The 24,666-nt window shown below is 49.3% G+C and overlaps 1 protein-coding gene across 6 annotated transcripts in view; it reads right to left on the reverse strand.

Annotated features, from left to right (window-relative positions):
* The window catches only part of RIMBP2 (RIMS binding protein 2), a 236,167-nt gene that overhangs the window by 88,039 nt on the left and 123,462 nt on the right, over positions 1-24,666 (reverse strand). For all 6 annotated transcript variants that reach the window (XM_064481322.1, XM_064481320.1, XM_064481314.1 and 3 more), the window contains one exon: positions 4,464-4,553. The gene's annotated coding sequence lies outside the window, so the exon portion shown is untranslated. The remainder of the gene's footprint in view (positions 1-4,463; positions 4,554-24,666) is intronic.

A 24,666-nucleotide genomic window follows, 5' to 3' on the forward strand; every position in this document is an offset into this window, starting at 1 on the left:
GGTGCTGAGACACCCCCCCCACCGCGCACAGACACCACAGCGCATCCCAGACCCGGGCACCAGATCCGGCCACTCGACTCACTCCTGCACCGAAACACAGTCTCTGGCGGCAGCAACAGTGGCACCAGGTGGGAGAGTAGCCTAAAGCATCTGACAGCAGTCATCTAATGAGAACTAGATTCTGGGCCTGAACTTCCCATCAGCTTCAGGAAGGGCTGCCCAGTTTCCTGGGAGTTTAATAGGCCCCTTTGGACTCGGGCAAGTAAGAAATTTGCAATCAGTAAAACGCTGGGTTTGCAGGCTTTGTGGGCACTGAACACCTCCTTTCACCGTGTCCTGGATTCCCAGCTCATTTGTTTCCTGCCACAGGGCTGCCTGCCTGGGGGAATTCAATACAATATTCCAGATCATTCAATATCTGATTCTGCACCTAAGAGGCAATCCCTTCAGGGCAGGCTTCAGGGCAAACATGGACCACACAGCCCCCTGCCTTGATAAGTAAGAGCTCTCTGATCATTCATTTTGCTTACGTAATCAGGGCTCCTAAAAAGCAAACTGCAAATGCAACTTACAGTCAGCGAGGGGAACTGGGACTCCCAGGCACCTTCCTGAGAGCTGGGAAGGTTCCCTGTGTTTCTACAGGTCACGTGGATCTGGTGCTCTGGCTGAATGCTTTCCCCAGCAGCACTAACTCACTCCTTGTGCATCTCTGAGTTACCCTGGGGAACAGACGCTGGCCCCCAAGGGCAGTCTTTGGGGACCTGCTGTTTCCCACGACGCCCGCTCAGGCACCCAGCGGAAACGCCCACCCTGCAAAGCCAGGAAAGGAGCAGGACAGCTGCTCAGGCCCCGCCACCCTCCCTGCCTCTTCTCCAAAGGCTCTGCTATTCCCGTCCCTCCTGTGAGTCACTCAGTGCCCTCAAACCCCACGCGCTGCTGAAGGGAAGGCAAGCTCCTTTTCTGGGCCTTAAAGCCTTGTTTAAAAGGCCAAGGTGTGGAGGCAGCAGGGAGGAAGCTTCAAATCTTTTGTTTTTTAATCTGGTAAAACTCTGTATTTTTATTTTTTATAACTTTTAAATTGAAGTATGGTAGATTTACAATGCTGTGCTAGTTTCTGGTCACAGCACAGTGATTCAGTTATACATGTGTATCTGTTCCTCTTCAGAGTCCTTACCGTTACAGGTCATTACAAGGTATTGAATATAGTTCCCTATGCTCTACAGTAGGACCTTGTTATTTATCTGTTTTATATACAGTAGTGTGTATCTGCTAATCCCAAGCTCCTAATTTATCCCGCACCCCCCCCTTTGGTAACCATGAGTTTGTTTTCTATGTCTGTGAGTCTGCCTCAGCTTTGTAAATAAGTTCATATGTTTTTTTTTTAGATTCCACATGTAAGTAATATGTGTTATTTTTCTCTCTTTCTGGCTTACTTCATTTAGTATGACAATCTCCAGGTCCATCTATGTTGCTGCAAATGGTACTATTTCATTTTTTGTGACTGAGTAGTATTCCGTTGTATAAATGCATACCACAACTTCTTTATCCAGTCATCTGTCTTTGGACATTTAGATTGCTTCCAAGTCTTGGCTATTGTAAATAGTGTTGCTATGAACATTGGGGTGCATGTGTCTTTTCAAACTAGAGTTTTCTCCAGATACATGCCCAGGAGTGGGATTTCTGGATCACATAAGTCTATTTGTAGTTTTTTAAGGAAACTGTACGCCACTCTCCATAGTGGCTGCACCAATTTACATTCCCACCACACTGCACGAGGGCTCCTTTTTCTCCACACCCTCCCCAGCACTTATCATTTGTAGACTTTTTGATGACGGCCATTCTGACCAAATGGTGATACTTCATTGTAGTTCTTATTTGCATTTCTTGAATAATTAGTGATGTTGAGCATTTTTCATGTGCCTATTGGCCATGTGGATGTCAAGCAGTTTCAAATTTTAATTGAAAAATAACATCAGATTTGGTGAGTCTTATGGGAGCAGAGCGACCATCAGCACAGCTAGAGACCCAGGTCCAGGGAGGGACACGGTGGTGCTGCCCAGTGCTGTGACCACCTCCCCCCCCCACCCGCCACCGCCCAGCCCTGGTGATGGCACCACTGCCCTCGGCTCCCCTGGCTCTGCCCTCACCACACTGGGATCACCGCTCCTGGCATCAGAGCCCAGCTTAGGAGCAGACAGACATGCACATGCAGTGATCTGAACAGAAGAAAGCCAGCCCGGGGTCAGCCTTCCCTATGCCCAGCTCCCAGCAGCCCTGTGGTCAGCCTGCACCAATGCCTGAAGCACCTCCATTCTTTTTCACTTTTGTTCCTGTTTAACGAAAAAGACTCCTGGGCTGAGAAAGTCACTATGCCTCATTACGGATTCACACCTCCATGTAAGTGAGTTTATCAGAGCCTCTTCTGAGACCAGGTTGGGAAAAGAAAGAGGACAGAGAGGGTGGGGCCTGGGGGGAAGGAAAGGGAACTAAAGGGAGACTTGGGGAGGTACTAAAAACACATTTTTTTTTAATGTGGTAAAATACACATAACAACACAATGTACCATCTTAACCATCTTTAAGTGTACAGTTCAGGGGCATTAAATACATTCATATGAACCATCACCACCTTCCCTCTCCAGAAGTTTTTTGATCTTCTTAAACTGAAACTCTGTCCCCACTGAACACTAACTCCCCCCCATCCCCTGGCCCCCACCCCCCTACTTTCTGTCTCTGTGAAGCTGACTCCTCTAGGGGCCCGGTATGAATGGAATCAGATAGTGTCTGTCCTTCCACGTCTGGCTTATCTCACTGAGCATCATGTCCTCAAGATTCATTCATGCTGCAGCAGGTGTCAGAACTTCTTTCCTTTTTAAGGCTGAGTAATATTCCACTGTGTGTGCACGCACATGCATGTGCATACTGCCTCTTGTTTATCCATCCATCTGTAGCAACTTGGGTTGCTTCTACCTTTTGGCTTTTGCGAATAATGCTGTGAATTTTTTTCCTGCTCTATAAAATGGGGGGATGATTCAGTCCTGCTTGGAATTCTTTTGGGTGTATTCCCATACGTGGAACTGCTGGATCACGTTGTGGTAACCCTATTTTTCAGTATTTAAGAATCTGCCACCCTGTTTTCCACAGCAGCTGCACCATTTTCCATTCCCACCAACCAGCACCAGGGCTCTGATTTCTCCACATTCTCTCCAACCCTTGTTATTTCCTGAAAAACAGGGTCTTTTTTGTAAAAAAAAAAAAAAAAAAAAAACAAAAGCCCCATAGGAAAGCAGGAAAATCAGCGCAAAATCAAGAAAGCTCTAATTTTTATAGTAAAATTGTCAGGATTCAGTTATTCTTTGAAATAGGCATTGGCAAAGCTGTGAAATTAGCAACTCCAAGCTGCCAATTAATCATTAAGTAATAGTTAATGAGCACCTACTATGCGCCCTGCTATAGGAGCTGGGGACACAGTGCTGGATACAGTGGCAAAGACCTCTGCCACCTGGGAGCTGACGTTCTCGCAGGGAGATGGACAGACACAGAAGTGAAGACATGGGACAGACCAAGTTATAAGAGAAACAAGAAGACAAGAGATGGGTGAAGTCACAGAGCCAGACTGGGGTGGGGGGCGAGGGAGGGACATAGAGTGGGGCCAGGATGCTCTGGCTGAGGAGGTGACTCAGGCTGATATGTGAAAGGCAAGGAGCTGGCAGCTGTCTGAAGATGATGGACTTGAGTTCTAAGCAGAGAAAACCCTTGTGCGCTGGGACAAGCATGGTGGTTTGAGGAACAAAGGAGGTCAGAGTGGACAAGGCTCCATGAATCAAAGGTGGAGAGGCAGGCTGAGCAAGACAGCAACCACGGGGTCGCCTCATTCTTACTTTGGGAGGCGCTGGAAGGTTTACTCAGAGGAGCCCCACCATCTGGTCTGTACCACAGGATCACTCCAGATGCTGCTGGAAATGACTCTGGGATGTCAAGAAGGGGGTAGGCAGTCCAGTGAGGAGACCGTGTCAGCATCTGGGCGAGAGAAAATGGTGGCCTGCACTGGGGGGACACGGAGGAGATGGGGGGGGTGTCACGGGCTGCTGCTGAGTGAGAAGCAGGAGTGAGGAGAGGAGGAATCAGATCAGCTCCTAGCAGCCTGGCCTGAGAGCTGGGGGATGCTGGTCCCTGGGATGAGAAAAACTAAGACAGACAGTGATCCGGGGGCGAGGACACGGGAAGGCTTGTTCGCTGTGGAGGGTGTGGCTGGGCAGACTTCTAAGTGGGGACACCTCGCAGACAGCGCACAAGACGTCCCCTGAGCGCTCTGTGCAGCGGCCACACGATGGGACATGAGACATGGCCCAGGGTCCCACCACCTTTGCACTGGGCGGGGCTCAGCGAGCTGTCCCCTCTCCGCCTTCCCTGGACCCTCACAGCACCCGCCTCCCGGGCCCACTGGTGGAGGTGGGCAGTTACCTTGTCGTGCTGCCGGGCCCGTGCGGGAAGGCCTGCATAATGGGGCTTCGGGCGGTGCTCTCCTTGGGCAGCCTCCTTCAGTGCATTTTCCTGGAACAAAAGGAAAGGGCGTCGTGAGGTGATGCCCCACTTCTGGGGACATGTGGGCCACGGTGGTTAAGGGCTCCAATGGGGAGGCACAGCAGGGCTGGGTGTGACTCTGCAAGTCACAAGCCCTGTGGTGTTGGACCCATTTCTTTCTTCTCTCTGAGCCACAAGTCCCCCGCTCTGTAAAATGGGGGGGGGGCTACTTCATGACACTGCTGCAGGTGTATAATGAAGTAGTATGTAAACATGCAGTGGAGCTTCCAGAATATAAATCCCAGCCAGCACCTGGTGTGTGGGCCAGCATTACACGTTTATATCCTAAAGAGGCAACAAAACTGACTTCCAGCTGGAGTTGTTAAGTCCAGCTTTGACCTGCCCCTTTCCTCCAAACACATTGCCAAAATAAACCATAGAGCAATTCTGTCAAGGTCTATCTTGCTCAAAAACAACATAAAAGCTTTTGCAGACTGTGGCTGTCTGGAACACGTGGGTTGAGTAGAGCTCCCAGGACCCACCGGATTCTGAGTCCAGAGATGGGCAGAGAGAACTGGGAGTCCGACTGTCTCAGGCTGCGTGGGACTGGAGGTGTCCCGTCTCAGGCTGGAGACCTGAAAGAAGGTCACTGCCTGACCTGCGTCTGAGGTCAAGTCCCCAATCTCCAAAGAAGGTCGCCCAGAGCTCCTGCTTAGACAAGGTAACGCACTAGAGAGGCCGAGGGAGCAGACCCGCCGGCTCAGTGACCTCACCTGCGCGGGAGCTCTGAACACTACCAAGAATAACTCGAATCCAAGACCGGGAGCATCCTCGGGGAGCAGGGTAGAACCACAAAATAAGTAACATGGGGTGAGGGGTGGTGAGCACAGAGGGAGACTGAGGGTAAAACATCTCCCGTTAAAGATGAGTCTGAAAACGGAAATTCCAAAACACACAGTGAGAGCTCACCATGAAAGAGGTCTAACAAAATCCATAGCCAGGGTGAACTGACTCCAGAGAAAATAAAAACAGTGAAGCAACCTGAAAACGACTTCAGTGAGCGAGCTGAGGAGCCTCAAAAAGATAAAGGAAGGACGGACACCTGTTCAGAAAGCACGAGGGAGAAGCAAGCAGGGCGCTTCACGGCCACGGTGGAAGGGGGCGGCAAGACCCCCAACGCCCCGCCGGCAGGCGTCCTGTTCGCCTGGTCCTCCCAGCGTGTTCTCCGCTCACTTCCTAGCGAGCCACTGCCTGGGGGGCACCCACGTCCGAGCTGACCTGCATCTCCTCTGGAATGCTTCGGGAGCCCACATCTCAGGCTCATGCACGTTCACGAGGGGAAAGGGGCGGGAACCACGCGGTTTCAGGCTCCTCCCACAAGGAGAAGGGCTCCCCCTGGCTGATTTTAGGTCCCCTATTTCAGTCAAGCCCCATCCCCCCCGGCCGCAGTCATTTCGACCTCCTCCTCTCCGTGGCATCTCCTGGGTTTCCACGCAATGAAACACAAGGAAGCAATCTGCACACCTCACCCCTGGGGTTTGGTTGCGGGGAGCAGTGATCCCCAGCCTGTGGCAAACACTTCCCTCCTCTGAGATGTTCGCAGCAGCAAAAATTCATCTTGTCTTTTTTAAGTAAAGAAAGTCACAACGTAGTCCCCTGCAGGCCCCCTGAGGGACGTGGAGACAGCCTGAGACGTCCCACCCGTGAGAGCCACTGGCAGTCACCAGTGCGCTCACCCAAACACCTGACTCCCAACCGTGGCAGCCTTAGACGCCCCAGGCGAACTGAGGGAGCCATGTCTCAGGGAATCACGGGAGAAGCTTTAAGTGGGGGCCAGTTCTGAGGTCGAACTGGCTAAACACAGACTTAAGAGGGAAGAACCAATCTGACTCCATACTGGATGTTTCTTTTACTTTGACCCTTCTATCTACCGGTTTTGCTACAAGTTTATCACTAAAAGGATGTTGCCCATAAGTTTAAATTATACACAATGACCCATCTGTGGGAATGTGCCTCCCAGGTAATGAGCATTAAGCTAAAATACTTATATTGAGTTCAAAGGAAACCTGACCAGGCCCCCCGGGAATGACCGCAGGAAGGATGAAATTAACACACCCCTCGGGGGGCTGACTGGAACCAGGAAGTGTTTGACTTCACTCCCTCCCTTTTCTTATAGAAGAAGCCTGAATTCTAACCCAGGCAAGATGGCCCTTTGGGACGCTAGTCCACTATCTTCTCCATCCGCTGGCTTTCTGAATAAAGTCATTATTCCTTGCCCCAATAACTCATCCCTTGATTTACTGACCTGTCGCACAGTGAGCAGTATGACCTTGGATTCATTAACACAAAACCTAGCTTTTGCGAGTGTAAGCCCTGTGGTCCCCAGCAGGTTGCCCAGCATCTCTATACTCTTAAGATGGAAGGATGTAGAAGCACCTACTCAAGCAGCCGCCGGGAGGATTACACGAGACGGTAGAGGACCGAGCCCCTCCCTGCACGCCGTCACGGCCCCTTCCCTGTGGAGGGCACCATTATCCTTGCCTACAGACTCCACTTGCTGCCACCACCTGCATTTGCACCTCCATGTCGGAAAGAGAAGCCTGGCTGGCTCTTTAATCCAGCTTTCTGGTGGTTGTAAAAAAAAAAAGTGACTCATTCATCTCCTTTATTTATATCCCATCTCAGTGATTCAAGGTCAGCTCTTAACCTGACGAAATCAACCTTTGCCAGAGAAAAGCTCAGGACCGAAATCCCGCCCGGGAAGCACCGGATCCACAGCACCACCAGGCAGAGGGAAGACGCGTGGCCGCCTCTTCCCCAAACCGCTCCAAGCGGGAATCTGCACCTGGGGCAGCCCGTACTGCACCAGGGCCCCCACCGTGGGGGGCCAGGAACAGAAGAGCGAGCCGCTGAAAAGCAAACTCACCCCCAAACAGTCCTCCACAGAAGACTCCTCAGCAGACGGCAGAGCCCCTCACACAGTGACGCTGAAACAGCCCCTTCTATGACCGAGACACCCAGGTAAAGGCCCGCAGAGTGAAGACGCCACTTGATAGACATGGACTATGTGTTTTATTCACCAAATTACAGCATCTCACTTATCCAGACTTACTCACCCCTGACAAAGCCCAGAGGTGGGCACGGGGCTGGGGGCACGTGTGGTCTCGCCCTCCATGCTGCAGTGACAGCAGACGTTGGTCCTCCCTGCCCCTCGGAGCAACAGGCCCCCGATGCTACTCAGACATGCATGTATCTTGCATTACTTAAGGGAAAACTCCGATCGCTCACACTTCTGATCCTATTAAGATGCGGAGAAGCAAGGCAACTTACCCTGGAAGTTCTCATCACTGACCCTGTGCAGGACCAGAGCCGCCCTCCCCGGGGAAGCCACCCCTGCTCCAATTAAATCGAGCCCTTCTGGATTAATCAGCACCACGAAGGAAGGGCTGCCAAGCAGGATACGGATCACACTGCGTACTGGCCACATGCTTGAGACCAGAAGGCCGCCCAGAGATGTGGGCTTTTAGCTGCAACACGACAAAATGGGACTCGCCAATGGGCGCGGGTGCACCAGCTCTGACAATTCACAGGAGGAGAGGAGGAGGAGGACTGGGTGGACTTAATATACTCTGACGCTCTTGCTGAACAGTGAGGTTCTCCACACAGCCCTGGGGCAGGCGGCCGGCCACACCGGCGCCCGGGTCACAGGTGTGCACACATCCCTCCTGGCCACAGGGTGGTCTGAGCCCCGTCGGCTCCCCCTGCGCTGGGGTGTGATCCCATCGACTACTGACCACATCTGAGCACCCAGGAACGGACTCTGACAGCACACGCCCACCACCTGGAGAGGCAGGGCTGGTGACTCATGCGTCACCAGGACTGTGATAACGAAGAAATTTCTCAACACCAGCTGCATGAAATCACCCTCTAAGCTCCATCTTCTTGACCCAAAATAACAATGGTAAAGAGAGAAAAACCAGCCTCTGTGTATCCGTTTGCTTCTTTGGAAATGGTACAGCTTGAGTCCTGGATCCTTTATGCTTAAAGCCATCTGAGTAAGAGGATTTAGGATTCACCAAACACTGGGCGCACAATGAGACTGAGCCTACTCCGCAAAAATCAAAATGCAGTTTGTTGACTCGAGCTGTCTGCATCCTCAGATAGAAAAGGGCACGGTCCTGTTCTCCACTTCGCAGATGAACATCTAGAGGTAAGGACCAGCTCCCGGCCAGCAGATCAGAGAGTTCTGGCATCTGAATTGAGAACTTCTGGGACCAGGCATCCCTGAAATTCTCCTCAAAGAGCTACAGGAAGTGCCAGTCAGGAAGATTTTTTTAATCCATTAATATCCACTAATGTATTAAATCAGAATAGCCTGATCGGATTTCCTATTTCCTGTTTAGCAAAATTATGGGCAAAAGGTAAATTCCGATGAGGACAAGGGAGGGAGAAAAGGGCTGAGGCAGAAGTGGCAAACTGACACAGACTCAGAGAACAGCGGATAACATAAAGAGGCAGAACGGGCCAGCTGTAAGAACACTCTAGAGGGGCAGGGAAGGCAGCAAACGGGCAGCTCATGCCCCACCCGAGAGGGCGGCTGCAAACTCGCTCCAGCCCGCTGGTGCCTCGTGGGAGCGAGAGCCCAGCACTGCCGGCTCCCCCAGGTTTTTAGGAGCTAGCACTCTGGGCTTCTACCTGCAATGTCCCTGTTTTTAAATACAGGCTATTAATTCAGGTGAAAACACATATTGTGCACTCCCTTCCATAATAAACATGCCTACAGTTGAGTTGGCTTAAAAATGGTGCACTTTGTAAAAGACGTTAGATCTGTATTGTGGGGTGATGCACAAGTATTAGGGGGTGAGGTGGGGGGACAGGAAACCACACAGCTGTGCAAACTCCCCGTGTGCAGGGAGAGAAAGGGGGGATGTGGGATACCAAGATAAATCTGTCCCCTTGCACCTAATTCTGCCTTGGTGACCTGTTACGGACCAAGCTGCACGCCCTAAAATTCATGCGCTGAAGCCCTGAATCCCCAGTGTGATGGTATTTGGAGATGGGGCCTTTAGGGAGGTGACTCTGGGTAGAAGAGGTCATAAGGGTGGGGCCCTAGTACAACAGGATCGGTGTCCTTATAAGAAGAGACACCAGAGACCTCTCTCTCTCTACACACATGTGCAGAGCCAAGGCCACATAAGGACAGAGGGGAAGGCGGACGGCCACCCACCAGGAAGAGAGGCCTCACCAGACACAACCCCACCGCACCTCGACTTCAGCCTCCAGAAATGGGGGAAAATAAATACGCTCCTGTCATTGAAGCCACCCAGCCTGCGGCATTTTGTTGCGGCAGCCCGAGCTGATTCACTATCCATCTAAAAACCAAGGAAAGACCAGAGTTCCCCTACTGGGCAAACCGGGTCCCATCGCCTCCCCATCGGGAGCGCTCCTCAAGTCCACATTTCCACGGGTACGACGGGCAGCTTCCCAGGGGAAACCATCTCTCTCAAGACTCATTGCTTCTATTCATTCAGTAAAGGTCCCCTGAGGGCGGCGGGGCCCGGGGCTCACACAACACCCTGCCCCAAGCCACACAGGTGCAGCAGAAAAGGAAACGGGCCATCGTAGTGCAGGGTGATGGGGCAGCAATGGCAGAAATGCAGGCTGTTAGAGAAGACACAGAGGGATTCTCAAGTCACTGCTGAGGCAGGGCTGGTCTCAGAGTTGGTGTCAGGACTGGCGTGGCACAAACAAGAACATAAACTCCTTCTGGACCAGCAGGCCTCCTGAAGCAGGATCTGCATCTGCTGTACCACCCCGGACCCTAAACTTCCAGGCTCCCCCCACACCCGTCAGGCCCAGGGAGACACTTCTCCACGACTGCCGCCCCCAGAACGCAAGGGGCTGCCTCGCCGGCTCCAAGGCAGGAGGTGCATCGGTGGGCTGCGCCCAGCTCAGAGGGGGAGCCTCCTCGGGGTGAGGAAGACGTCAGTTAACTCGTCGGGCCTCTCTGCATACAGGAATGCAGCCCCACCCTGTGTGGACGGGTCAGGGCTTCCCATCAGAGCCGAGCCGGAGCCCGCTCTCCTGCCGCTGTCTCCCCACCTGTGCTCCCAGGCTCCCTCTGAGCCCAGTCAGGCTGAAGGTGGCGGGCAGGTGCTGCCTCTCCCCGGGAAGCCTGAGCGAGGCAGAGACCCACCCACAAGGGAGGGCACGAACGGCTGGGAGCCGCAGGCAGCGGATTCTCGCTGGATGAGGCGGGCAGTGAGGAGGGGCAGACTTGGAGAGCCAGGCAGGGAAAGGTCAGGAGGAGCTCGGAGCTACAGTCAGGAATTTGCTGAATAGTAAGCGACTGAGGAGAAGCAAGGCTGAGACCAAAAAGATCAATTTGCAACCACCTGGGGAAGAGGTGCCAATGGCCTGTGCTCAGGTGATGGCAGCAGAGAGAAAAATCTGGATTCAGGAAACATGAAAGAAGATGAAATAACACGGCTCAGTGATGGGTCACAGAAGGATGTGTGGGATTCTGGCTTGGGGAGCTGGGGGCTGAAGACATCAGCCAATGAGAGCAGGGTGAGGGAGGAAGCACAGATGTAAGTGCTGAGGATGGATGTTAGTTAGGCTCTGCTGGGGTGGTGAGTCCGAGATGCCTGCATGGGACCCAGTGGGGGCTCAGTGGACAGTCTGCTCTGTGGCCTCAGGCTCAGGAGAGAGACCTGGACTTGTGTCCGGGTCTACAAGTCATCCTGAGACGTCAGTGAGTCATGGGAGTGAAGGAGATCCATCAAGGGGGACAGAGGGAGGACCCAGGACAGAACTGGGAGAAACATGGAGGTTAAAATGGGCAGAAGACGGTCCTGCAAAGGGACGGGCAGGAGTGACAGGAAGCCAAGCGTGTGATGTCCTGGAAGTGAAAGAGGCACCAACTTGGGAATGAGGGTCACCAGCACCGGCGCTGCTCAGAAATCGGGCCGCGTGAGGACCGCGGGATGCCCAGTGGGCGGAGCGCCCAGGATGACTCCCAGGACCTTCCAGAGGGGTGCTGAGGACGGGGCAGCAGCAGCCAGAGCGTGAAGCGGAGGCACCAGGCTGAGTCCCTGAGGGGCATGGACACCCACAGGGAGGCAGAGGCACGGGCTCGGGAAGCAGCGGTGGGAGGTAAGAGAACCCAGCGGATGTGGGGGCTGATGGAAACAGTGACCCTCGAGGGAAAGGCCGTTCAGGCCGGAAGTGGCAGCATTCCTGGGAGTAGCAACAGATGAACACAGGCGCACTGGGAGGGAGAGAGAGGCAGGCGACGAGAACACATGAGGGAGATGAATCCACGTCCGACGATGTGGCCACTCCAGGGACAGAGCTTCTACTCCGAGCCAGGAGCCGAGCTGAGCTCTTTGCTTTCTTCTCCTTCTTTTCAAAAGCTCATCCACCTCTCACAACATCTCTACAGGGTGGACGTGACTGTCTCCACATGGTGCACAAGGAAACTAAGGCACCAAGAGTTAAGCAGCCTGAAAAGGCAGCCTCCACGTAGCCGGCCAAGGAGCAGGATTTGAGCCCACGGGAGGCGGCTCACGCACATCGGACCACACCGCTGCCTGCACTCCCATCACCTCTAAATCTCTTTCTGAAGAGCATGGTCCTTCAGCCTTCCCGATCCTGAGAGCTGCCCACAGGCTCTGAAACGCCCCCAGGTGGGAGGGGTGGGGGTTCTGGGAGGCCTGGGGCAGCGCTTCCCAGACTGGGGGCTGCAGATACAATCTCGGGGTGGGCGGCTATGGAAGGAATTTTGGCTATTTTTTATTTCCATGAAACCTAGAAAGAATAAATATACACACATCCTGTGCCTCCTTACGTTCAGGAATGAAAGCCAGTGCCTGCGTGTGTGCGTGCACGCCCGCACTGGCTTGAACAGTCACCACCTTGACTGCCCCGAGATGATGGAAACGTAGCAAAGGCCAAGACACACGGTGCTTTCGTGCAAAGTGAGAGCCACCAGGCTGCACATGTGCTTAAGAGTCAAAGATCTGGCAGGAGTTTGAAAAAGACCCGTGGTGGGAACGTTGAGTCAACTTTCAGGTCACTGTCAAAGGCACTTACAAAGGAAATTTTAGTTTAAGTAAAATAGTACCATCGGATACATTAAAGTACAGCGAGTTTGAATTCTGAACTTTATTGGCTTCACTCGTTTGTTTCTCTCTGATCTGTTCATCTTGGCTTTACGGGTTAGAAAGGCTGTAAAAATTTTATAAACCAGTTTTATCGCTGGGCACTTATAATTACATTATGAATTATAAACATACCCTCACATGATGCTCAAACAATACAGACTACGTAGTTATAATATGTAAGTCTAGTAGAATCATGTTACGTAAGAATAATGTAATTATCAATTAGAGTGAAAATAATTTAAGTCAACACTGGGAAGTGCTTGATAGTATTTTGTCTGAAAAGCCTTCGCAAGTGGTTAGCCTAAAGGCAGGGGCAGGGAGAATGGAGTAAGGGGAGGAGAGGAAAGACGGGAAGGAACAGGAGTGGGTGGGGTGCTTGGGGTGAGAGAACCAGACGGAAAGGTGGGGAGAGATACAAACAGAATGGAAGGAGAGTGCTTTGCCTCTGTCCAGGGTCCTGAAAGCTACTGCGCCCCATTCCTGCTCCTTGTGGTCAAGGCTCAGGACCGCTGGCGAGGTCATCACATGATACAGAGAAACACTGGGACTCAGAGGACCTGGGTTTGAAACCTAATTCTAACATTTACCAAGTGTGATTCTGAGCAAATTATTTAACCCTCTGAGTATTCCTGGAAATTTAAAGGAGATAATGCATATAAGCCCACTTTACAATCTGTAAAGGGCAATTTGAATGTGAAAGATTATTATGCAAATAAAAGGACTGCTAGGAAAGAACTGTCCCTGTTTTCCTGTAAGTCTCTGGGGCTCGGGGTAGGGAGAGACAATCCCGAATCTCTAAGTCCCCTTCTGTATTCAGAAAACTCCATAAATGTACACTTGCTTCCATGATGACACATACATGCTATTCCTGACCTGTCTGATATTCAGGCGTCACACATAGGCCAACAACGCAATTATCGAGAAGCACCCTGTGCTACTTAAAAGCTGTTTTTCTAACACAGGTTAGAGACAAGCTGAAGTGGAAAAATGTAACACACTAAGCAGGTTCTACTGTAAGCTCATGACCAGAGAGGCATTTGCATTTAAATAAGGCTTTTCTCAGAGATTGCATTTCCTCAGTTTACATGTACCTACAATGTGTGTTCTGTCCTATTAATGAAAATAGGCACAGTGACATTTATGCTTGGTTCCCACTGGCCACTATCAACAGGACACAGGCTGCCTCAAAAGACAGCTAACCTCAAAAAAGTTACGTAGAATTACCATTTGACCCAGTAATTCCACTCCTAGATAAATACCCGGAAGAACTGAAAATAGGTGTTCAAACAAATCCTTGTACGTAATTGTTCACAGCAGCACTAGTCACAACAGCCAAAAGGGGGAGCCGACCCACATCGGTGTCCACCGGCTGATAGAGACACAAAATGTGGTCCATCCATACAATGGCATATTGTTCAGCCACAGAGAGGCCTGAAGCACTGACACACACTACAAAGTGGATGACCCTGGAAAACATGACGCTAGCGAAAGCAGCCAGAAGTGAAAGGTCACATACGGTATATATTTGATAAGAAGTATTAAAAAAAGGTAAATTCATAGAGACAGAGAGCACACTGGCGGTTGCCAGGGACTGGGTGGAGGTGGGCAGGGGGTGCCTCCACACCACCACCCACCCCACGCACAGGAGACTCAGCCTGCACTCACGTCGGCACACGCAGCTGCAACAGCGGCCCCTCCGAGCCCCCTGCACGCTGGAGTCCACACACCGCAGCGCCAGCTGAAATCAGCAAGCACGCTTCCAAAGTGGCAAAACAGACTGTGCAGGACTCTCATCATAAGGTGAGTCACGGGTATCACATGTCTGCTGCCCAGAATCCGAGCATCTAGCCAACTGGTTTCCCGTGCTCACTGGGCGTGACCAGCCAAGGCATCAAGTCAAGGGTGGTGACCATCTGGCCTCTCCCTCCTGCTCTTCTTATATCTGTTGCCAGGGGATGGTGTGGGGGCCCCCACTGTGCAGATGTAGTGCCCACTGAGGAGGAAGGGCACTGGGCAGGGTGAGCCTGGGATGACAAAACCGCAGGACATGCCTGTGTCTCTGCAGACCTCCTGGAGCTGGCTGTCAAGTGCCTTCTGTGCTTGCCTCCTGTCTTTGTGAATAAAGTTTTATTGGAACACAGCCTTGCTAACTCATTTCCAAAATGAATTTTTTCCCAGAAGCGATTCAGTTGTGCAGGGCAGCACATGGTGACCTGTGACGCAGCGATGTGCCACGCCCAGTGGAGACAGGCCCAGGACACCAGAGGCTCTTCAACAGTGAGCAGAGCAGACAGAGATACATTCTCCCAAAGTCTGTAATGACAGAGACGTTTGTAAATACACACACACGCGTGTTGTTGCTTGTCTCCTTCTCGTTTCCCTACTCAGCAACGCAGGGAGTGGGGCGCCGACCCTCCATGCAGTCAAAAACCCACACGGCCCTCCTTACACACGTGGTTCCTCCAGATCCATGCAGTTCAAACCCGTGTGGTTCAAGGGTCAACTGTACTGAAACTGTGAATACTATACAGTGAAATAAAGAAAGAAACAGACATAGAGATTTCTAGAAAACATGGCCAGGGGACGTGGCTCTGAGAAGGGGACATCTAAGCAGAGACCTAAACGCAGTGAGGGAGCAAGCTTTGTGGGGATCCCGTGGAAGGACATCCTGGGCAGAGAGGACAGCAGGTCCAGAGGCCCCAAGAGTGGCCGGGACAGACAAGAGTGGAGAACGTGCAGACGGCCAGGCAGCCAGGTGTAAGGCGCTGGGGCTTTATTCACAGGCTGATGGGAAGCCCAGGAGGGCTGAGAGCAGGGGAGTGGGGAGATCAGGCACCAGGACCACCTAGAAGAGGCTCAACGGGATTAGAATGGGTAGTGGAAGGACCAGGGAGGGACGGGCAGCCTCGCTGGAGGCTAGTGCACCTGGCCAGAGGGAGGCAGATGGGATGATTTAGGGATAATGAGAGAGGAAGTGAACGGGGGCTGGAGGACGGACGAGGACCCCAGCATAGGCACGTTTCCCACGAAGGAAAATCTAAGCTTCAGACCAACTCCATCAATTCTCCACTGAGAATTCTCAATTCTCAAACCTGACATGAATCTTTATCACAGAGTGCTTAATCCTTTGCTTTTGAAAACACACACAATGCTGTTGCCGAAAAAGAAAACAGCAAACTGAATTTGAGAAAAGAGGGTGGTGGATGGAGACGCGTTCCTAAACTCCACTGGTCTCGAAGAATTACAGAAGGGATAATCCTGTTATCAAACAGGATTCCCTCTGCGTGACAGCCACATTCTAAAGCCCAGGTCAGAGGCAGGAGAACACCGGGCACCAGCCCCGACCGGATGCAGGCCCTCAGCTGCTTCCTGTGACTCCAGAACACAAGCTGACTTGACTTGTGCTGTCTGATCTCACAGACCACGAATTCCACCCAGTGGGACCCCAGGTTTCCAGTGGGGTTTTCTTTTTTCAATTGTAAAAGAAAAAAAAAAAAAAACCCTTCCTGTTGTAAGTAGGAACAGAACTGACTAGAAGGATGCTGTAAGGTCATGGGAAATCAGCCTGCACTGCCATGATTCCTCACTAGTCTGTTAACACAACATCCCTGTGGAGCTGGGGACTTGGTGTTTGGACCTTGGTCCATTACAAATCTGGGGGAGAGTATTCAACCAGTGGGTGCGTAATTTCTTCACGTACAAAATGGAGCTGATCGTGGACACAGAAAACAAACTATGGTCACCAAAGGGGAAAGGGCGGGGAGGGATAAATCAGTGGTTAGGGATTAGCAGACACGTGTCACTACGTATAAAATAGATACACAGCAAGGACCTGCACAGAGTACTACACTCAGTTTCTTGTAATAACAGATAAAGGAAAAGAATCAGAAAAGAAAATACATATGTATGTACGTGTACAAGTGAATCACTTTGCTGTGCACCTGACAGCTAACACTGTAAATCAACTACACTTCAGTTAGAAAATATTTTTTAACGGCCCTTTCCATACCCAGGGTTTTGACGGTGAGACAAGAGGGTGCCTGGTGGTCTTCCCGCAGTCTCTGGACCCCGTGTTTACTCTTCAGAACTCTGCTCTGCGAGGCTGCCAGGCTCAGGCTGGAAGGCAGAAAGCCACACCTTTTAGACCCCCGGGCCTGTGGAGGCCCTGGCGGGAGGCGGGAGATGGGAGCAGGGCAGGGGACCCTACCTGCTCCTAGGTTCCACGCTCCTCCCGGTAACAGCAGCATCGGCGGGCAGCTCTACACCCCAGCTGTGCAGCACTCCCTAGAAGATCTGAGCGCTGGCCCCACGTGCTGCCCGGCGGTCCCAGCCCAGCAGCAGCCCACTTTCTAGAGGGCCCAGTACGGATACAGGCCCTCCTCCACGCTCCTGCGCTGCAGTGACCCACCGCCTTCCTTCTGTCCCCCAGTCCCAGACGTGGGGGCTGCCACCTGGAGTCACTCATTTGTCAGTTACCCCAACCATCTCTTTTGGTTCCTCTAGCTTTGCAACACTGCATCGTCAATACCCTGCATTCAGTCTCCGCTGCTGGACACCACAGGCACCTGTTGGTCTGGCAGCACCAGCAGGGGAAACCCAGCTCCACGAGGCACAGCTGGAAAGCTGCTTCTCTGGAGTCTCAGCGCAGTGGCCATAACAAAGTACTACCAATTGGGTGGCTTAAAACAACAGAAATGCATTCTCTCACATTTCTGGAAGCCCCAGTTCAAAATCAAGGTATTGGTGGGACCACGCTCCCTCTGAAGGTTCCAGGAAAGACCCCTTCCTGCCTCCTCCAGCTCCCAGGCGCTCCTGGCAATCCTTGGCTCATCGCTGACTCCCTCTCTCTGCCTCCATTTTTCCATGCTGTTTTCCCCCATGTGTCTCTGTATCTGTTCTAATAAGGACACTAGTGTCTGGATTAGGGCCCACCCTGGTCTAGGATGACCTCATCTTAACTGATTACAGCTGCAAACACCCTATTTCCAAATCAGGTCATATTCACGGGTTCTGGTGGATATGAATTTTTGAGGACACCATTTAACCCAGTACACTTGGCCAAAAGACACCAGGCAGCCCGGCCAGGGAAGGGCCTTGTTCCCAACAGGTGGACCAAAGCACTGCCCCAGAGTCACCAGACGAAGCACACAGACCAAAACAGCAAAGGCTCTGACAAACCACACGGTCCTTGGAACCAGCTGCGGAAGCAGGCCAGGACCCACGTGCTGAACCCAGACAGAGCGACAGTCCGCTCGGTCACCGTGTCCCCCCGTGTCTGAAACCCTCCGAGTGGCAACCCGCATTCAGGGAAACCCCCGAGTGATACAAGGTACCTGAAACCATTCTGACAATTATAAAACGTGCCACACACACAAAGGGGTGTTCCCATTTGATTCAGACCCATCCAGACGCTTGTAAATGGAGAGATTAGTTATTTTATTTGAAGACCTGTAGCTACTAAGCTAGACAGCAAACTCATTAAATATATATATTTAATATGTGTAAATATATTTTTGTATATTATATACTATTTATGTACATATATTTTGTATATTATATACAATTTTTCTTTTGAAAATAAAATTCATTACACAGAATCTAAGAAATCTAGAAACTACAGAAAAAAAAATTAGCTGTATTTCCACCATTCAGAGATACCACTCTTAACATTATGCTGTACTTACTGTCAGCATTTTTTTCTCTGCAGATGCCGAAATATTAACCTCTTTTTTTTTTTTGACAAAATTAAAACCGTACTGCATGCACTGTTTCAAAACGTAGAGTGCTGGGGGGAGGGTACACCTCAGTGGTAGAGTGCATGCTTGGTATGCATGAGGTCCTGGGTTCACAAGTCATGAGCTCTTCTCGTCAAGCTGGCCCTGCCTGCTATCTCCATGTCATGTCAGGGTGACAGCATGTCAGGGTGACAGCAGAGAGAGGACAACGGTCTGGCCGAAAAAGGGCCCCTGGATGTCAGAGCCACGACTGTGGCGGTGACCGAGCTGTGACCTGGAGTATCTTGTTCTGGCTTCTGAATGTGTATGCATTTCAGGAACACATTCTGGGGAGGCATGTTTGGCAGGATACGATTCTTGGGACTAAATTTTATCTATTAAGCTTACTTTTTTAACTGTTCCATTTGTAAATTAAGAAAAACAAAACAAGACTACAAAACCCTCAAAGGAGAAGCCTCCCCTTAAAGCCTCGAGCACTCAGCACGGCGGGGAGCGCAGGAGACGTCAGCATGCGCTGGAAGCAGTCAGATCCGCGCCTCCCGGGCCGCGGCCTCTAGGAGCGCTGACCTGGAGCTGCCCCGTCTGCGATGCGCTCTAAGCTCAAAGCACGTACCAGACTTTCCAGACTTAACATAGCACAAAACATAAGATAAAGTATTAACTGTTCTATCTACTAGAAAATTTTAAATTGTATTTGTGACCCACATTCGAGGTTCCCACTGTGTTCCTATCAGACAAACAGGACTCCTCTAGACGCTGGCTCGGAAAGTATCAGAGGAATGAGCGCAATTCAGAACAACCACAAAATAGCGCATCTGGGGCAGAAAAGGGACATTATTTTAAAGCCCCTATGAAAACGCCTTCTTTTATGCTAATGAGTCCCCGTCTCTGTACCAGTGATGGATGCCACCTTGTCATCAGTGCAGGCACGTGAGAACGTGGATGTGCTCACTGTTTTATACAGGTGTTAAAAATGTTACGTTGTGTCCTCATCCTTCTTCTCTAGTTTATGATATTGTGAAAAAACAAATAGCCAGAGGATTTGGGGTTCATCAAAAGGAGCTTAGTTCCATTCTTAGCACAGTGTCCTGGTAAGAAATAGACAATTTCACAAAGCTTGTGTAAAGAAATAAATAACTATAAATAGAACTACCATATGACCCAGCAATCCCACCCCTGGGCATAAATCTGGAGAAAACTCTAATTCAGAAAGACACATGCACTCCAATGTTCATAGCAGCACTATTTACAACAGCCAAGACATGGAAGCAACCTAAGTGTCCACTGGCAGAAGACTGGATAAAGAAGTTGTACTGTATTTATGCAATGGAATACTACTCAGCCATAAAAAGAATAAAATAATGCCATTTGCAGCATCACGGATGGACCTGCAGATCATTGTACTAAGTAAGTCAGAGAAAGACAAATACCAGATGATATCACTTATGGATCGAAAATATGATACAAGTGAATTTATTTACAAAACAGAAAACGACTCACAGACATAAAAAACAAACTTACAGTTACCAAGGGTGAAAGGGATGAGGGATAAATTAGGAATTTGCGATTAGCAGATACACACTACTAAATATAAAACAGATAAACAACAAGGTCCTACTGTAGAGCACAGGGAACTATATTCAGTATCTTGTAATGACCTACAATGGAAAAGATTCTGAAAGAGTATATATATGTGTGCATATGTATGTATAACTAAATCACTTTGCTGTACACCAAAAACACTGTAAATCAGCTGCACTCAATAAGTTTAAAAAATACAGAAAAATATATACATACACCTACATAAGACATGTATCTGTATTACATACACACTTTTCATCTCATGACAGAAACTGTACCACATAATGCCTTTTCTGTAGTACTAATTATAAAAATCATGCAATGATTTTAAAAACCAATGGTGTAGCCTTAACTGTCTAATAATCAATTTGAAATTATAAAGCAAAATAAATAAATGAATAAATGAGCAGCCCAGAAGCAGGATGATTTGGCAGACACCTTCACCTGGAATAGGGGTCTGGTCCCCTCCCAGGACACCACTGAGCACTTGTCGAAATCTCTCCTTGTTTCTTTCCATCAACTTTCTTCAGCAGAAGGTCAAGAAAACATGATCATCTTTTCATTTCGCCCCAAAGGCCACCTCCTTTTTGGGCAAAGCGAAGTTTACTAACATGTACAAAAACGCTGGGAAACGGGCAGCCCACCAGCTGAAGAAGACCCGTGGATCGCCTGGTCCATGCAGTGTTTTTCATTTGTTCAGTTTTTGATTTGAGTTCTTTGCCTTCACAAATCAGAACAATTCACATTAAAAACGTGAGTTTCTGTCCTCTGCTGAGAAGTTGGAAGTGCCGGCCCCCGTGGTCGGTTTTAGGGAGTAAGGACATCCCGGTGAGATGGGGCGTCCGCTCTTGGATTCACTGCAAGCCCACTAACCCCAACGCTGAGGATGACGAGAGGGCCGTGGTTACCTGTCATCACACATGTGCGCTGCTGTCCTTCTCATGTTAGGAAAACACTTCCCTGTACCCACACTTCCACGGAGATTATGAAAACCAAACGCAGACTGGGAAATTATTTCTGTGTCTGCATATTTTCTATCATATTCTTTCTGTGTCTTTTCTATTATATTGTTTGAAGATGCTTCTGTTTCCCTCTTAGACAGCAAAACTCGGCACAATTAAGGCTCCTTATACTGAAGACAATAAAAAAAATCTTCAAGCACGGGTACATTTATACATAAAGATGTCTCCAAGCCTTGAGTTTCTTTCTTTATTTAGTGTAGTTAGTTTTCTGGCCAAATAATAAGAAAAAAAAAGCACCTCTTGACCACAGTCATGCACACTGTTTAGAAACACCCACCCCTGATCTATTAGCATAAACTTAGTTGTAACACAGAGACCAGAGGCTGCCTGGTTTCTCAGCATCATATTTTATCACTCTGTTAGCAGACTTGGTATGATGCTAATCAAAGGTCTACATTTCACACTAACGCTGGCTGCAGAAATTGCTTTCCGACAGTTTCCACTGGGAGACCTGGGACTTAATAAAAGCCAACAGAAGCAATCGTGACCTGGCAATGAGGTGCAGGAGATTACATCGCTCCCTGCTGCAAGAGGGAATGAAATGCCTGATTTACTCTCATGTCAACCCCGAGCCGGGGAGGATTCAAGACGTGGCCGTGCCATTAGCCGTCCCCAAGTGGCTCTCATAACTGTCTCCCGATGCCAGGGGGTCTCTGAGAAAACATGATCACAGAACACTGTCCAAGCTGCTTCCTGCTCTCAAGTATTCTCTTGTTTTTCTTCCCAGTGAAGAAAGGTAAAAGAAACTAACCGTATTTCAGAAATACCCGTTTAAGTTTCTAAGCAGGAGGCATCCACCGAGGAAGACGTGGTCCCTCCCTCGGGTCTCCTCCTGCTGCTGCGTGCCTGTTCACTCTGCTGCTGACGACGCACGGACCTTCCTGCCCGGGGCCCAGGATAACCATATCTTGAGAAGTCACCACCCTGAGCAGAATAACTTGCCTTGGTCATCCTCCAATAATTGGCCACCACCCAAAAACCAGCAAAGACTGGAAACCACCCTCATTCAAAGACTGAATGGAAGCAACAAAAGACCAGAAATCCATGACTGGCTTCACTTGTGTCATGAAATTAAGAATTTCAACATGAGTCACAGACTTGATTCTGAAACATGGAAGATGCCAGTAGCGCAGTAAACTGGAACAGAGTGCTGACATGCCTTCCTTGTCTCGGCAGTTGCTGGTTTCCTTTTTTGCACCTAGTAGGGTCTCCAAGTCCTGTCTTTGTAGACAAAACACACTGGCTGGTTGATGAGGTACACATCTGATTTCCTGCCATCTTACCTCTAAGATTCTGCTCTAATCCAGTTAAGACCTCTCTTGGGATATTCACTCTCGGTTGGCAGCTGTGGTGAGATCTCTCTCCAAGGACTTTTGCAAAATTGACAGGGTGCCAATGATTCTGCAAAAGTATCTCTGGGAAAACTTCCACATCTGTGCTAATAACTTCATTTCCCCTTTAATTAATTAATTAATTAATTGAACAATCCTAGGAAACTTGTAAGAAATGGTAACAGAGTACACTTTATTCAATGTGCTCTCCATTTCGGGGGAGAGCTGGCCAGTTCAAACATGTAACACTGGGCTGGTGGATATTTTGCCATTTTCTGTAAAGCTGAACCAACAGCAAGCATTCTCAAATCCAAATAAAACTTCCCTCTGATGTACAGACTAAACTGGAAACTGGTGTGCTCATTCTGGGGGAATAATGTGAGAATTTGGCCTTACTTATCTATGAAGAGATGGAACAGCACACACTGGCAAAGTAATTCAAGCACTCCTTAAAACAATGCATGGCTGTAATTCACATTTGGGCTAAAGTAAGAGAAAGGAGACAGTATGCATGTTTATCCTTGCCGGGGAGAGAATTCTGCCTCAGTTGCTGCTTTACATCACACCCACGTATGTTCTGCTTCTCTATTTCTGACTCCTAGGGAACTCCAACTAAATCCCCTGAAAAGGTTTCAATGTAAAAGACACGCAGAGAGAAAAGTGAAGACACTCAGAAAGCTACCTTCTCAAAACAACAAAAACAGAAATCCAGGAACATCGTATTGCAACGATGTCAATTTCCTGGTTTGGTTAAGTGTGGTGATGTCAATTTCCTGGTTCAGATGTAATCACTGGGGTAAGCTAGGCAAAGAGTACACAGGAACTCTCTGCACTATCTTTGCAGTGTCTATGTGAGTGTAAACTTATTCCAAAATGAAAATATTTTAAAAACTGAACTATAAAATGCTACACAGAACATAGCCTGCCCTCTGTAGTCTGTGATTTAACAAGTAACATCTAAGGTGAGGCGTTAAGCCCTGTGGGGAGATTCTAAAAGACGTGTAAGCGGTAAAGGGCTTTATGGTCTACTTGGAAAATTAGAGTCCAGAAATGCAAGTAAACGTTTAAAACTGGTATTAATAGAACATAACTGTGCATTTATACACAGTTTTTACAAGGCTGCACGTGAGTTATTACAGAATTACTGAGATAAAAAGTGGATGTAACATGTTCACTGGGAAAAAAGCACATGTGCACATGCTACAAATGATGGCTTGCTGTATTGTAATCTCCCAGAAGGTGGTGTTCATGTGCTGTTCACTTCTGGTCCCCACATAACCTGACACACGATCATCAGAGTCAATTTTCATTGAGTGAGGACTTGGATATGAATGTATTGAGACACTAAGGGTTTATATGGAATTTAATGCATCAGAAATTACAAAAAAGGGATGACCTGAGTGGGACCCTCCAGGTGCAGAACTCCACCTGGCAAGACACGTGTGTACAGATAGGTGGGAAGAGGCTGGAATCAGACCAGAGGGGCCTTCAACGCCAGAAAGGGAATTGATATAATTGTGCCATTTCCCCAGAACCCCCAAAAATGTTTCCCATGATTCAATTAATACATGCTATTTCTCACTTCTTCGCTCCCATCTGTGTTCATGTGTACATGTCCACAGGCACTCAGATGTTGTATGAATAAAAACTGTTGATTTAAAAAATAAGTGAGTTTTACTTGCTTTGTTATTTTTAAAATAATAATATGCAAAAATGATAATGTTGCTCTTTCTTACCAATTCTTACATTTCTTAATTGTTTTTTCTTCTTTTATTGCTTTGGCCAAAGCTGCTAGTCCAGTGGTGAACTGTAGGGGGGTGCCAGGCCTAGTGACAGTCCAATTCACTGAAGTATGTATTCTTGACAAAAGAAAATTCACACACACTGCTGAGGAAGACAGGGACCAGAGAAAACTGAGCTGGGCTCCAACATGCACGCATTCTAGCGGCCCCTCCAGTGCCGCGAAGACCTAGAGCGTGCTTCAAGCGAGGTTTCTAGTTAAAGGCAATGTTGTTCCACAAAGGGGCCTTCCAGTTATCCCACAGGATTTTACTCATACATCAAGCCCCCAACATACCAAATGGCCTAGCAGTTTCATTTAATGTTGGCAGTAAATTATGAAGTACAAGCTTAAAAGAAAGGGTGTCAACTCACAGACGTTCACCCAGTCATTTCAGATCCCATATTAATTACACGAATCATTAAACCATTGTTAAAGGAGTTTCCAAAGCAGGGCTTGAACTGCATAACGTGCTGCTTATGCTGATAACAGCCTCCACATCTAAGATGCGCTCATGGACATGATGCTA

This window comes from Camelus dromedarius, chromosome 31 (genome assembly GCF_036321535.1).
Source record: "Camelus dromedarius isolate mCamDro1 chromosome 31, mCamDro1.pat, whole genome shotgun sequence".
In the NCBI taxonomy this organism is placed as follows: Eukaryota; Metazoa; Chordata; class Mammalia; order Artiodactyla; family Camelidae; genus Camelus; species Camelus dromedarius.